Source organism: Equus caballus, chromosome 28, assembly GCF_041296265.1.
Source record: "Equus caballus isolate H_3958 breed thoroughbred chromosome 28, TB-T2T, whole genome shotgun sequence".
NCBI lineage: Eukaryota > Metazoa > Chordata > Mammalia > Perissodactyla > Equidae > Equus > Equus caballus.
The window spans coordinates 44,400,424-44,415,245 of record NC_091711.1 but is presented as its reverse complement, the minus strand read 5'-3'; the positions used below and the strand labels follow the sequence as shown (position 1 = coordinate 44,415,245).

Genomic DNA, 14,822 nt, shown 5'->3' with positions numbered 1-14,822 from the left:
AGCTCAGGAGAGAAGGGGAGGGGACTGGACAGAAGGTAACGGGGTCGGGCAGTGGTGGGTCTTAGAGAGCCTGCAAGCCTTTGAGGGTGTTGGCTTTGACCCTGAGGACAAGGAGCCATGGGAAAGATTTGCAGGGCGAGGTAAGCGGCTTCTGTTGAACTCCATCCCTCCTGCTGCTGAGCTGAGCACAGGCTGGGGAAGGACACGCGGCAGAGACGGGGAGCCCGAGATGATCCAGTGGGGAGGCAGGGGCTCCGTGTGGGTCTGGGGTGGTGGAAGTGACTCGAAGGGGCTGTATTCTGGTGATATTTTGCAGGCAGAGGTGCCTAGAGGTGTGGGAGAAAGAGAGCAAGCAGGATGGCTGCAAGGCTTGGTCTTAACGAAGAGGAGAACCAAGACTGGAGCCTGCGGCGGCTCTTTGCTAACTCCTTCTCCTCAGTAAAATAGAAGCAGGCTGGGGGAAGGAGAGAGGGGACGTGGGAACACCCACTGAGGAACAAGGAGGGGAGGGGGCAGGGACTGGACCGGGTGGCAGTGGGCTGCCGGAAGGCGGGAGGGCCTATGGAAGCCCACGGAGGTGAGCGGTCATGATTGTGAATGAGACTGGCCAGTGGGGTTGTGTGCTGTCTCCAGCCACGGTCGGGAGTGTAGGCACGTGGACGGGTGGGCAGAAAGTGGGGTGTAACCAGAGTTGGTAGGACTAGGCTAGTAGGACAGGAATGGAGAGGGGTCAGGTGACAGTGCGATTGTGACACTGAGTGAGGATGGGATGAGGGCGCCGTGGACCGTGGCTCCTGGGCCCCGAGGTGGTCATGGATTGTTGGAAGAGGGAGTCTGGAAGAAGGAGATGGAGGTAGGAGGTCATGACCTGAAAGTGCTGGAAATCTGGGCACTCTCGCCGGGTGTGGAGTGTGCTGTGGAAACAGGATGTTGAGCTCCAAGGAGGACAAAGCCATTGGAGGAGCGGAGGGGAAGGACTGGGAAGCCAAAAGCCCAGCTCCATGGATACTGGCATCGCCAAGAAGGAAGTCAGAAGTAGTTGGTGGAAGGAGTCTGTAGGCCAAAATCTACAGGGATAGAGGGTAGAATGGTCTGGAGGTCTGATGACTGTAGCAAGGGGAGGTAACAGGTAACAGGTAAGAAGATCTGATAACAGGAGGTTCAGAGGTCAGCTTGGTGGGGAAGACGGAGGAGAAGAGTCCAGAAGCAGCAGGGAGGAGCAAGGATGGCACAGACCCCACCTCCAGGCCCAGGAGCACCAGGACTAGGAGGAAACACAGCCCCCACTTGAGAGGAACATGGAAGGAACACTGCAAAGCTCGTGTTCATTCCCAGGACCCGGGCACTGGCTACCCTCCTCCCCACCGGGGCCTGGTGTCCTGCAGCGAGAACCAGGCTCAGGGCCAGCAGCCAGGCCTGAGGAAGCGTCGCCCAGCCGCACCCTCGAGGAGAGGGCTGCCCACGAAAGGACCCGCTGGGCGAGCCGGGGGATGATGGCTGTTCTTCCCCGGTTCCTGCGATGGTTCATTGTATACGTCAACTTGGGGGGGGCCATGGATGCCCCGGCATTTGGCCAAGCGTTATTCGGGGTGTGTCTGTGAGGGTGTTTCTAGATGAGACTGACATCTAATTCAGTAGACTGAGCGAAGTGGATTGCCCCTCGCCGTGTGGGTGGGCCTCATCCAATCCACTGAATAGGAGCAACAGGTGGACGAGGGGCGAATTTGCTTCCCCTGCCTGTCTGGGAGTTAGGACATCAGTTCTCTCCCGCCTTCGGACTCTGACTAGGGCTGAAACTTACGTCGTCGGCTCTCCTGGGTCTCCAGCTTGCTGACTGCACATCTTGAGACTTCTCAGCCTCCATAGTCACATCCTTATGATACATCTTGATACATGTATCTCCTGTTGGTTCTGTTTCTCTGGGGAGCCCAGACTAATACAGTTTCCATGACTCTTCCAGCAATAAGGAGTGTTTGAAAAATGGCCAGTGGAAACAGACAAGACAGGGAGGCCTGGTGCCCTCACCCTGAGCCATGCCAGGGCTACACTGGGGCAGAATTGGGGCTCAGGGTAATGGAGCAGAGTGGCTGTGGCTTCCCAGGGGCAGTTTTGGGGCGAGTCCAGTGGACCAAGCCCCCTGGTCCAGGACGGCCCTGCGGAGACGGCCTGGCCCCAGGCGGTGAGGGGGGCACCGTGGGGAAGATGGTGCCCCTCGGCCTGCTTCGGGGCGCAGCCCCTGCACCTCTAGAATTCCCTCTGCTGTTGTCTTCAGGGCAGGATGGAGGTATGTATCATGTTTGTGGCAGAGAAAAAAATGACGATATAATGAATATTTTTTTTCAAGACTTATTTTGGCTTTTAAGGTTGATTCCCAATTATTCGGCATTTGATCATCGCTTTGGGAACCATGGAGTCCTTTTCTGGGCTGTTTTCATCCACCATTTCATTCTTTCACTGCTCTTGGACACTTCCTAATATTAGTGGAAACATAAGGAAATGAAACCAAAACAATAATTTTACGTTCGAGGGAAAGGGCACAGAACAGGAGGCTGAAGTGGCAGCTGACATTTGCTTCTCTGTCAATCGACCTTTGTCATCCCCGAGCTGCTTACGGGGACCCAGAGCTGACGGTCTCTTCTCCCCAACCAGCCTCTTAGCAACTCTGACTCGGGGGCCATTGGAAACCTGATGGGCCCTGGAAACCCCACTCCTCAGTGTTTACCCAAAAGTAATGAAAACCTATGTTCATACAAAAATCCAGACATGAATGTTTACATGGCTTTATTCATAACCACCAAAATCTGGGAACAGCCCACATCCTTCACCTGGCGAAGGGACGAACAAACTGTGGTCGTCCACACAGTGGAGCGCACCCAGCAGTCGGCAGAATCACGGACGACACGAGGGAATCCCGCAAACAGCATGGGTGAGCGCAATCGCATTATGCCACGTGAAGGAATCCAGATCTGAGAGGCCACGTGCCAAGATTCCACTGCTCTGACACTCTGGGAAAGGCACAAGGACAGACCCGTGGTTGCCAGGGGCTGGGGGAGGGGCTGGCTTCAAAAGGGCAGCCAGAGGAAATTTAGGGGGTGACGGCATATTCTTTATATATGGACTGTGGGAGTGGTTACACGACTCTATGTGTTAGTCAGAACCCACAGAACTGTATACCAGAAAGAGTGGATTTTACTGTATGTAAATTTAAAAATAAATGTTTTTTTTTTGCTGGGTAAGATTTGCCCTGAGCTAACATCTGTTGCCAATCTTCCTCTTTTTTTCCCTCTCCGAAGCCCTGGTGCATAGTTGTATATCCTAGTTGTAAAAAAATAAAATTTTTTTAATTTAAAAAACAAAAACCCCTCATTATTTCCAAATAAAGAAAGAATAAAGTTGTGATGATCCAAATTTAGAGATTTGAAAACAATTTCATCCTTTTGGAGTTTTTCATCAGAGACAGGAAGGAATCAGCAGTCAGTGGGCACCTTGCTAGGATTTGGCGAGTAGCCAGGCACGCTGGGACCTCATGTGTGTTTTCTCATTTAATCCTGTCCTCTCAAATTGGTTGGGCGGTTCTGCCAATTTTTGCCCGCCCAGCATCCCCCCCATCACCCACTGCCTACTGCCCACCCCTGGGGACAGTCCCCTTGGTGGAGGCTCCTGTCCTCCTGGGGTCCCTCAGTAGGGCGGGGCTGTCCCCACCCCCAGCTCCTCCCTCTGGCTTTTTTCCGCTCCCTGTCCTTTGCCTCCTTCCCCACGGGCCAGCCCCTCTCCTTCCCCACTGCCAGCGGTGAGCAGATTTTTGCTCTGCTGCAGCCTTGCCTGGCCCTCCCTCCTGATTTAGCTGACCAACCAAGCGCAGGCTGGAGCTGCCCCGCACTGGCCTGCCCACCAGCCTGAAGCAAGATGCACTGAAGTACAAACGGCCCTGTTGCAGTAAAGGCAAACCGGCCCAGGTCCCGGCTGGGGCTCTAGGCTTCACCTAGAGCTTTAGCTTTACTTGGTGAATCAGAGGAGGGAGGCAGGTTGCAGGTGAGCTTGAGGGCACAGACACCTTTGGTGGAGAGAGACGGGCCGGAGGGAGGGGGTGATCAGCTCTTTCTTTACAGATCTTTGGTGATTGTACTTTCCGGGCTCTGGTTTTGCTCTGCGCCCGGCAGTCCTCGCTGGGTCCTTGGTTTCTGGCCTGCTCTGTTCTGCCTCTTCCCTCACCCTTGAGGTTTCAGGGCTTCCGTCATGAGCCCTGGTCCAGGCTCCACCCCCGCCACCCACAGCCTTGCCTGCCGGGGCCCCTGGCTCCCTCTCCCTGATGCCTGCAGGTTCCCACCCAGGTCCTCTGGCTTTTCCTGTCACTTGACCGCCCTGTGGCCCTCCTCCACAGTGACTCATGAACTTGGTGAGGCTTCTTGGATCCCTGGCCCCCTTCTCTGAAAACCTGGGGAGCTGCCGCCCCACAGGGTCCTACATGCAAGGGAGAAAATGGCTGAAAAAATGCTCTGTAAAACTGGATTCGCTACCAAATGAGAAAGCTTATTACTAAAGACGTGGGATGCAGAACACTTAACCAGCATTCAGTCAATCTCCGTTACTGTCAGGAAGGCTGAGCAGGGGGCCGTGGAATTGGGATGTCAGGACAGATGCTGGCTCATTCCCCACCCCCTGCCCTTCCTAGCTGACCTCCAGGGGTCACCAGATCTCCCCTCAGCGCCTCTCCTGACCCTCTGCCAAGGGCATTCAGCTGATCCTCCTGCCCTCACCAAGGGTCTGGCAAAGGGGAGAGCTGGGGCCCTGGGGGCTGTGGGTGGGGGAGGGGCTGGCGGAGAGCAGGGCACCCACCCGATGTCAGCTTTGGGGCCACACTGGTATATCGTCAGAGTGCAAGATTCAGAACATCCCTAAATTGCCACACTTTTGGAAAATGGATGAAAAGCTGATCAAACAGCCGTTTGAAGCCAGGATGCAGAGGAGCGGTCCCGCATGATGGAGTTGGAGGCAAACTGCGGGCTGGAGTTCTTGACAGCTGGAGGAGGAATCTTCCGTCATCTGTCAAGCCTGAAAGGGAAAACGAAATGAGGCCTCTCCGGCTCTTCTTCTTGGAGCCTGACGTGCTGGTAAACCACGGCCCAGTTTGGAGTTTGGCTTAGAATGCTGCTTCAGAAACACCACCTCTTCTCCACGCCTGGGGAGATAGACAAATTCCCAAAACCAGGCTCCTGGGGCCACCCCAGCAGAGCCCTAGATGGCAGTGTTCCCCAGCCAGCAGCTGGCTGCCTCGCAGGGGAGAAGAGCCCCACGCCCATCCGAGGCCTCTTACCCTCACAGGCACTTTTCTGCTTCTTATGGCGGTCCCTCTCCCGTCAGCCTTGCGAGGAGCCCCACGACGGGCCCCAGCCCCACAGAAGGGAGCCGCAGGGCCAGGCCAGCAACCCAGATCTCCTGCCTCCCAGCCCAGGCTCAGGTTCCTATAAGGCTGAGGCTGCCCCTGCCCGGAAGGGCTGGGCCTTTGGAGTGAGATCAAAATCTAGCAGGAGTCCAGCTGCTGCAGCCTCTTTGGGGCAGTTTCTCTGCAACAGCCAGAGGGTGGCCTGGCTCTGCCTGCCTGGATGTGTCTGCTAAGTCAATGCCGTTCAGTAAAAACAAATTCTTTTTTTTTTTTGCCACTGAATTGCAATATGTAGTTGCAATGTGTTCACATGGTCATAGGTTTCTGCAAAGTTTGCAAATATGAGACGTTTCCACCTCAGTTAGTTCAATCTCTTTCTACTCTGAATCCTTCCTCCCCCCTCTCCCCGGGTGCTAGGCTTTAGGGTAGCGCATTGGGAATGCATTCGGCTTGAGATTATGGGGCGTTTTACGCGGCTCACAGTCAGCTCTGTGCGGAGTTCAATCATTGGGCTGCTGAGGGTGCGGGTGGCTCCCAGGAACGCTCCCACCGACGAATGGAGAAGAGTGAGCCTGATGGACACGATGGAAAAAGATTAAATTTCTTGCTGATTTGACATGAAATATTGACATCAACAATTTGTTATCAACAGAATTCCTAGGAGGCCCTGGCAACAAAGGCATCAGAGCCACGTTGGGTCACCAGTGTCGTCCATCCAGGGAGCACTCCAGATGAGCCCCTGCAGGAGACTCGATGTGCCCTGAAGTCTTTCTGTTCATCCAGAAGGAACTTGGTCGGAGTTTGTATTCTGTCTATGGAACATGGCATTCCGGAATCCTTGTCAGGCAGAGGGGATGGGAGTGTACAAAATCAAGGCATGTGTTACAGAGCTGGTTGGGCCGTTCATACAAGACGTCCTGTTAATTTTCTGGGTTGCTTGATGTTTAGGGTCTTTGTCAGCCTTTTAAAGTGTCTAACTTGTGAGTTCTGTTCTCCTTGGAAGAGGAAGTTAAAATTCACAGTCACACCTAATTTTGGTTTTGTAATTGTGGGGTTTTCAGCGAGAGCCCCCTCAGCACCCCCTCAGTGTGAGCCTCAGATCCCAAGTTCCTATGCCGAGAACGGGCGGTTCATAGAGAAGAGACGGGCTTGGCCCGGCCACAGCCTCACTGCGGGATCCTGGCTGACTCACTTCTGTCACCTGGGGTTCCTTCCCTGTCGAGCGGGGATCAAGTTTCTCACGGGGGCTGTGTGGTGGCCTGTGCAGAGTGCCTGCAGGCCTCCTGCGTCCTTAGCAGGTGCCAGTTCTCGGTCCCCTTCCCACATCTTTTCCTGACACGTATGCCACAAAGATGGCCTCAGCTTCTCCCAAGGGCCAGGCTAAGTTCCGGAGTATTATCCTCGACTAAACTTTGAGCTTTCTCTCAGGGGTGGATGCCAGAGCCTGAAAAAGCCATTTTCTAAATTGGAGTGACCCTCGCACACTCTCAGCCAATGATGTGGGGGTTGGGATAAGAATGGGGCAGAGGAGCCGGGGAGAGGGTCTGACAAAGCAGTCCGTCTCCCTGGGGCCGTCCTGATGGCCTCTTCCGGGAGGGCAGGGCTGTGCCAGGTGCGCAGCAGACGTTAGTCAGCATCATGCGTTACCGCACAGGAGGACCCACTTGCGGTGGCCTCCGCATCCCCAGGGGAGTGAGGGGCTTCCTGGGGCATCAAGCAGGTGCAGTGGGGGGTCAACTAGTGGCTGGTCAGCCCCACCCCCAACTCCAAGGGGACTCTTGGGAGGCATCTGTCTAGAACCAGGGAGGGCCACGGTTCTGCTGACCTCTGCCTGACCCCTCCCTTCCCCCTTGGCTTCCGCATTGCGCTGTGTCCCTTGGAGTGACACAGTGATGACTGTGACCTGAGGGTCCGGGATCCCTTTGGGAGTAAGGGAGGGGTCGGGCAGTATCTTAGTTTTCCTGTGTCCTCAGCACCAAGCACAGGGCCCTGTCCCCGTGGCACCCATTAAACACCTGGGGAACTGACTTGGAGGGAGCACTGCGTTCGGAGTCCAGCTTTCCTACCACTTTGTAGCTCTACACGGTAGCCAGCTCTTTCCTAAGCAGGACCAAGTTCTGTGCTTTCAGATTCTGACATCCACTTTCTACCAGTGTGTAACCAAAGTCACCTTTATCTGTTATTGATTTGATTAGAATTCCCTGTGGGCCCCTTCTCTCCTCTGTATTAAGGGAAAAGGCCTGACATGGGGACTCCTCTCCCAGTTTCCCATTCATTCATTCATTCGTTCATTCAAGAGATCCATGTGCTTGGCCTGAGCACCTGCAAAGACGGAGGTGTCATCCCCCTGGAGGGAGGGCTGCTCCGGGGGAGCAGGTGAGGGGCTGGAGCAGAAGAGGCCACAGAGAGCTCATGGTCCAGCCAGGGTGTGGAGACACAACAAGCAGTTGTTACATGGCAGCATTTGTGAGCGGGCCAAACTGGAGTCAAACCCTGGCTCTGCCCTCGCTGGCTGTGGTGGCCTTAGAAATGCGACTTCCCCTCTCTGAGACTCAGTTTCCTCATCTGCAAGATATGGATACAACAGAACCTGCTGGCAGGCTAGCTGAGGGGATGGAGGCAAGCCTGGGGTCTGGCAAAGATGAGTGTCCATTCCATCCTTGGCCACCTCCTCCCCCCACGCCCAGACACTGGCCAGGCTCAGCAGTGGGCAGTGGGGCACCCGGGGATGTTGGTGTCAGAGGAGGCAGGAAGGCTGTGGGTGAGGAATGAGGGGACCCCTGCCTGGGTCCGGGCCCTCGGCCAGGAACAAGGGCCTCCTGCCCACTCTGAAGTCAGTGGCCTCTGGCAGGGAGCCCAGCCCCCGTCCCATGGGCAGCTCAGTGATGGCCCAGCCCTCTGTGCGTCTCATCTTCCTGAAGGTGCTGACATGAAGATCAGCACATGGACGCAGGGAGGAAAGAAAGGAAGAGTGATGGCCAGCAGGCCGCGGGAGGCCGTGACTCAGGCGCGGGCTCCCCGCCAGGCCGGGCTGCTGCTCAGGAATACTTTTGCCCAAGTCAGACGAAAAAAGCCTGAAAATGCTTTCCTTCGATCCTCAGCAGGCGTGGGGGGATTCCCGGCGAGGAGGCTTCTGGGTGAGTGAAATCTTCGGGCCCCAGGGCAGCTGCTCGTCTGCTGTGACCTAGTGGAAGTATCACCGTACAGCTCACTTTTTCTCTTTCTTTTTTTATCCAGATGAAGGACAGACGGTGGGCATTGTCAACCAGCACATCCCTTGGAGATTTCTGGTCCCAAAAAGCGTCACAGGGCACTTTGTACAGAACGGGATTGTCACTCTGATGAACGCAGAAGTCTCTTAACTTCCAAATGAGCTGTCTTCCGGGCCCCTGGGAAACCATAATGTAAGTGGTGCCAGGCTTCCAGGAATGGCCAGAAAGCTGCTTCACTTGAGGGTGGCCGAGGATTTGCTCATGTGAAATGAAAACAATAGACATCGATACTAGTTGCAATACCAGTAATTTTTTAACAGAAAAATAAACGGTTTTATTCATGTTGACACTGGAGAGAGAAGGTCTTTCCATCAGAGGATGGGGAGGAGGGAGGCAGTCTCAGTCCAGCTCCCCTGGGCCACTCTCCTGCTGCCTCAGCTTCTCAGCCTGGACCTGACAGCCCAGCCCCTCCTGCTGGCCTCTCTCTTCTACTCCTGGAAGCTTCTCACCGAGACTTTGGGAATGCTGTGGGCTTGGCTCCCACGACAGGCTCCGCCTGCTCTGGGCTTGTGTCCCCTTCATGCCGGCTTCCCACTAGGTTGTGACTTAGGTCTGTGAGTGTCAAGCTCTGCCCTAGATGGAGGGTGCCCAGGACAGGGCCTGGCCCAGAGCAATGCCCTGGAGAGGTTTGTTGAGTGAATGAACAAGAGAACCAAAGCTCCTCTTGGGTCATTGGAGGGACTTCTGGACTCCTGTACGGATTAGAGGTGCTGGCCTGGGTTCTTTGCTGTCTGTGAACTTAAGGCCTCTGACTTTGATGCTGGTCTCCCCATTGGGGCCTGAGGGGGCTGGGAAGAGAAGTGAGAGGAAGAACCTGCAGGGCAGAGAGGAGCGGGGAGAGCAGGAGAGGTGAGCAGAGCTGGTGGGAGAGTGCTCCGGAGAAGCCCTGCCCCGCCACGGCCCCCACCTCCCCCCCCCCCCCCAGCCTCTGGAGCCCTGACAGCGATGGGCTCCAGGACCAGATTCCATGCTGCTGCCCCGAGGGCCTCCCCTCCTGCCCCTCCTCCTGTTCCATTTCCCCGCTTCCCAAAGATCTCCCCACTGCCCCCCAAGACCGGCTACCCCCACAGATTTCCTCATCCCTTATCACACACCCTTGGGGTCTGTACCTGCTGTGTCTCCCTTTGGGGACCCTGTCGTTCTCTGCGAATTCCCCAAGAGGCCCAGTAAAGGTCTGAGGCTGAACAGCTACTTTCAACTAACATCTTGTTCTTTGCAAAGTGTTTTCACTTCTGTTCCTCCAACTGCTCTTCATCGCGTCCATTCAAGGCGGGTATTTCACTCCCGTATTGTAGATAAGGAAACGGCCCCCACTGGTTTAGCAGATAAGGTCAGGATGCAAACTTAGGGGGCTCTCCGTAGATCCCTAGGACACCAAGGAGGGAGGGATCGGGGAGGGGGACAAGTGAGGGAGGAAGCACGGAGGGAGGGATTACCACATCTCTTTGAAGGGCTCCTCCTGGCCGTGGCCCCTTCAGAGCTGGCCTCCTGGAAGCCACCACCACCCTGCCTCGCCCCTTGGGGATCTGCCTTGGGAATTGCTTCCGGCAGGTTCTCAAGTGTGAGAACCTGGGTCTGTTAAGACACAGACGCCTTGGCTTCCCAAAGCCCCCGGGAGCTGAATCTCTGGGGCGGGGCCAGGGATGTGCATAATTAGCGGCTACCACACACACCCCACTGCCCACAGGGGACTGACGCCCTCTGTCCCACAGAAGGTGGAACTGTGTGGAGTGACAATGCATGAATTAGCCTCAAGGGAGGCTAATTGTTTCCTTAATTGGCTGAAGTCACTCTGGGGAACCCTGCCCGGAAAGTTTCCCCTGGTGACTGCAAAGCCGCGGGACTGGTTTGCCTGGCGGCCAATAACCGGCTCAAAGGAAGGTTGCCCAAGAGGAGTTTATAAAGTGTCTCTTTGAGGCAGCTTGTTAGAACAGAGCGGGGCGTGCTCTGGAGGAGGCTCCTGTGGGTGCCCAGGAAGAGATTGGAGAGGCGGGGTGGGGTCCTACAGCCGGCATGACCTGTACCGCATTCTCACAGGACCCCCAGCACATTCCTGGTCCTGCCCGCCCCTGCCCCCCTCCACCACTCCATCATGTCACCTCTCAAGCCCTGGTGGGACCTTGTTGGGTGGCCGCCTCTGGGCAGCCCAGGACCCCTAGAGGGGGAAGAAGCAACAAGGAGAGAGTCATCTCAGGGGAGAGCGTTCCCACATGTGCCACCAGGTGGCACCATTAGCACAGGACAACGTTGGGGGGCTATCCAGGTGGGGCTGGAGGCGAAGGAGGTGGGACCCGTAGTGGGGGACCATCAAGGCTCTGGCACTTGCCACGGGAGGACCTCCAGTGACAAGGCTCCTGGTCTGTGCTTGTGTCCTGGGGACCCATTGTACCAAGAGCCTAATCCTAACAAGGCCTTGGCACCTGGTGAACATGGAATAATATTGAAAAATAATGCCACCTCTGTTTTTTCAGATCTTTAGGATTATTTCCAATGTGACAGGGGCTGGGAGAGGACACTAGCTCCTTGCTGCCTCCCAACAGAATTAGCCAGGAGAGCCTTATCTAACTCTGGGTGCACGTCCAGTAGGAAAACCCTGGACTCTGGGCCCAGGTACACCTCTGAGTCCGGCTGTGACCCCGCGCAGGCCGCTTTCTCTATTTTTCTCCGACACTAAACCTGTAGGATGAAGGTTGTAGTACCAGCCCCGCTGGGAGAATCAGTGAATTGCATAGTGTTTCAAGGGCCATCCTGGGAGCTCAAGTCCCCATCCACTGCTTACTCACTGTGTGGCCCCAGGCAAGTGGCTTTCACCCTCAGAATTTCAGTTTCCTCATCTGTGAAATAGGGACAATAATAACACCCACCCACATGAGGTCTCTGGGAAGCCTGAAGTAGTCAGTACAAGAAAAGCCTTTAGAGCTGTGTCTGGCGTGACACAGACACTTAATAAACAGCGAGTATACAGGGCAGCTTGAACTGAGCAGGGACCTTGGGGACCGGCCAGGTGAGCCTTCCAGCCCGGGCAGGAATCCCCCAGCAGCATGCAGGGTGGGCAGCCTCCATGCAGGTTTGCAGCTCATTCCCTCCCTGGAAAGGAGGCGTCCAGTGTGGGCCAGCCCCGCACGCAACTAGATGGGTCTCTTTCCAGAAGTGACACAAATGAGTCACAGCCTGTTCCCAGGGGCCGAATCATTGCCCCAGGGGGTAGGACTGTCCCAGTCCACTCCCGGAGCGTGGTGAGGGGGTCAGCGCCCCCCAAGTGCAGACTGCTACATAGTACAGAAAGGGGGACCCCAAAGGCAAACCCGGGTGTGGCTGGGAGTGCAGGGAGGCCGCCCTCTCCAAGGCGGGGGAGCTTGAGGAGAGAACGGGAGGAAACAAGGAGTTGAAGGATCCGCTCCTGGTACTCCCAGGCCGCGGGGACCCCGAGGACCCGAGGAGTGAGATGCTGTAAAGCTCAGCCACCAGGCCAGTGCAGAGGGTCATTCTGAGGGGCCCCTCCAACTGGTGGGCTCCTCCTGGTGCTGAAGTCTGTGGGGAGGAAGGAAACGACTTCCCGCAGCGGGAGCAGGAGGAGACGGGTCCCCTTCCCACTACACTTCTGCTTCCTGTGCACCACTGCCCACAGTGCAGCCTGGGGAGGAGACACAGAGGAGACGGCAGCTCCTGAGCATCAGAACCGAGCACACCAGGCCGGGGGCCTCGCCCTCACTCGCTCACCACCTTCGCTCCCTAGGGGCACTGGAAGTCCTGTTGGGGCTTCTGTTCTCTTTCCTCGATGGGGAGCCCTTTGAGATCAAAACCGTGGCTTATGTTTTGTACCTCCACTGCCTGGCACACAGCAGGCACTTAATAAGGGTATGTAGGAGCTAAACTGAAAACGGAGGCCAGCGACGGAGGTCCAGTTGGAAAGCTTTAGCCCTTGTGTGGACAAGGCACCTCAGGACTGCAGAGGCCATCTGTGCTCCCCCATTTCCTCCTCCTTCAGGGCTGCCACCTCCTCCATGAAGCCCTCCTGGGCACCCCCTCCTTTCTTCGCCCCCAGCGATTCACTTCTTCTCCCACCTCCCTCTATGCACACTTCTGCCACTGAGGCAGGCTAGAGTAGTGGTTAGGAGCACAGAGGCTGGGGTCATTCTCAGAGTCACTTCCCCTGGACACATTTCTCAGCTGTGTGACCTTGGGGCAAATTTTATTTTCACTCCCTGTGTCTCAGTGTCCTCATCTGTAAAGTGTAAGTGATTCTAGGACCGCCCTTGCAGGATTGCAGTGAGGATTAAATTGATTTGTAGATTAAAAGCATCTTGAACACTGTCTGGTGCTTAGTAACTGCTCTGAACTGCCATGTTATTGCTTAATTGCGCTGGGATTACTGCTCTCCCACCCTGGACGTGGGCTCTTCGAAGCTGGGGTCTTTCACTTCTGCGTCCTTCTGCTGAGGCCAGTGCCTGGTGCAGAACAGGTGCCCAACAAAATGTGAAGGGAAGGATGGATGGATGGACGGACAGGAAGACAGACGACTGGATGAGAGCAAGTGTGAAATGCACCATCCCCCAGGGACACTCAATGACTCGAGATCCCTGGCCTCTTCTTTTCCAGTGGCATCTGCGCTCTGCAGCCTAGGGCCTGGCTGGGGGAACGTGGGCCTCCTCCCACCCCACCCCGGAGTCCAGCCATCCCAGGGAGGCCTGTTGGGAGCCTCCTGTGTGCTATGCTCGATGTTAGCACCCACCTTCACACAAGCCTGGGAGAAGGCCCTTTACCCCCACTTTATGCTCATTCATCCATCCATTCATGCACCAGTATTTACTGAGCACATACTGAGTGCGAGCATTGTCCTAGGAACAGGGGAGTCAGAGAGGAAGAAGACAAACAGGAGCCCCAGGCAGACAGGAGGCCTTCGACAGGATCCAGGCCCAGGGGCCGGAAAGCTCCTGGGGCTCTGGGGGTGCCTATCTGGAGCCTGGGCTGCCCCGGGAGGGGGCCCGAGGGCTCTGTGTGAGAGGCAGAGCGGCCCCAGGGCAGACAGGCAGGAGCAGAGGCAGCGGCCGAGCCCGTGTTTCCAGGCAGCCTGGCACTCAGCCTCCTCTCGATGCCAAGTCGTAAAGAGACTCCTGGAGGCGCAGACCGATGCCTTTAAAACGCTCCCTCCGTGCACGGAGACATTAACATGACGTCGATCACCATGGCATCGAGGTGCTTAGACAACCTGCTCCCCCCAGAAGCTGGGAAACAGTGTGAAGCAGATTATCTGTGTCTCACTGTGACATATGCGATCATGTATCACAGTGATGGATCAACAGTCAATACCACTGGGGTCCCCGCCGCCCCCCAGCTGGCAGGAAACGTCTTGCATTCATACGTCTTCCTCACCTGGTGGGCGGTCCCTGCTCCTGCCTGCACCCTCCCGACGCATCTTCTGGCTTTCACCCTTCATGTGCAAAGTGGCAGAGGGGAAAGCACGCGGACGAAGGCTGGAAACTGGACCCCATCATGCCATCACTAGGGGCTGCATGGGGGTGGAGAGAAAGGCTCAGGCCTCACAGAGCTGGGCGTAAAATTCCTGCCCCATGAACCTGGCCTGATCTTAGGCGAGTTGTTTGTCTCTTGGGGGCACAGTTTTCTCCTTTGCAAAACTGAGATAGTCACATTTGTCTTGAGGGTTAGTGAGCACTAATGAAAGAAGGAGGGGCAGTGCAGTGCATGTGCTAAACTCGACCACCTTTGCCCCAGCTTCCTCCCTGCCGGCATGCGGGTGCCTCACCACCACCCCAGACCCCTGCCCTCTGCCACTCCAGACACACAGACGAACATCTGTCCCCTTCCCATCCACCTGGACCCGGGGCTGAGCTCCAGGATGCTGAGGCTCCCAGCCTGCTGGGGAAAGGGGTCCAGGCAGCATAGTGACTGTCCTGCACTGGTGCCTGCTGGCAGCAAGGATAGGGCTGTGGTGTGGGCCCAGAGGGGAAGCAGTGCCTGTGTCTGGGGGGGGGGTGGGGGGGAGGGCGTGAGCTCAGCTTTGGGAAGCCGCAGAGAGGAAAGACTTTTGAAGTGAGTCAGAGGAGGCATGTGCTAGGGACCCACTGTGTGGGAGACCCACCATGCAGGGGACCCACAGTGGCCCTCCCTGGGCTAATGAGGACGGGCAGCCTGACCTTCTGCCCTGG

The 14,822-nt window shown here is 56.3% G+C and overlaps 1 long non-coding RNA gene across 1 annotated transcript; it reads right to left on the bottom strand.

The window, feature by feature from the left end:
* Window positions 1-2,767: 2,767 nt before the first annotated feature.
* On the bottom strand, window positions 2,768-5,510 carry LOC138921240 (uncharacterized). The gene is made up of 3 exons (XR_011433659.1): window positions 5,315-5,510; window positions 4,837-5,052; window positions 2,768-3,005 (listed from the first exon to the last, which is right to left on the bottom strand). It is a non-coding gene; the product is annotated as an uncharacterized lncRNA (long non-coding RNA).
* Window positions 5,511-14,822: the final 9,312 nt, after the last annotated feature.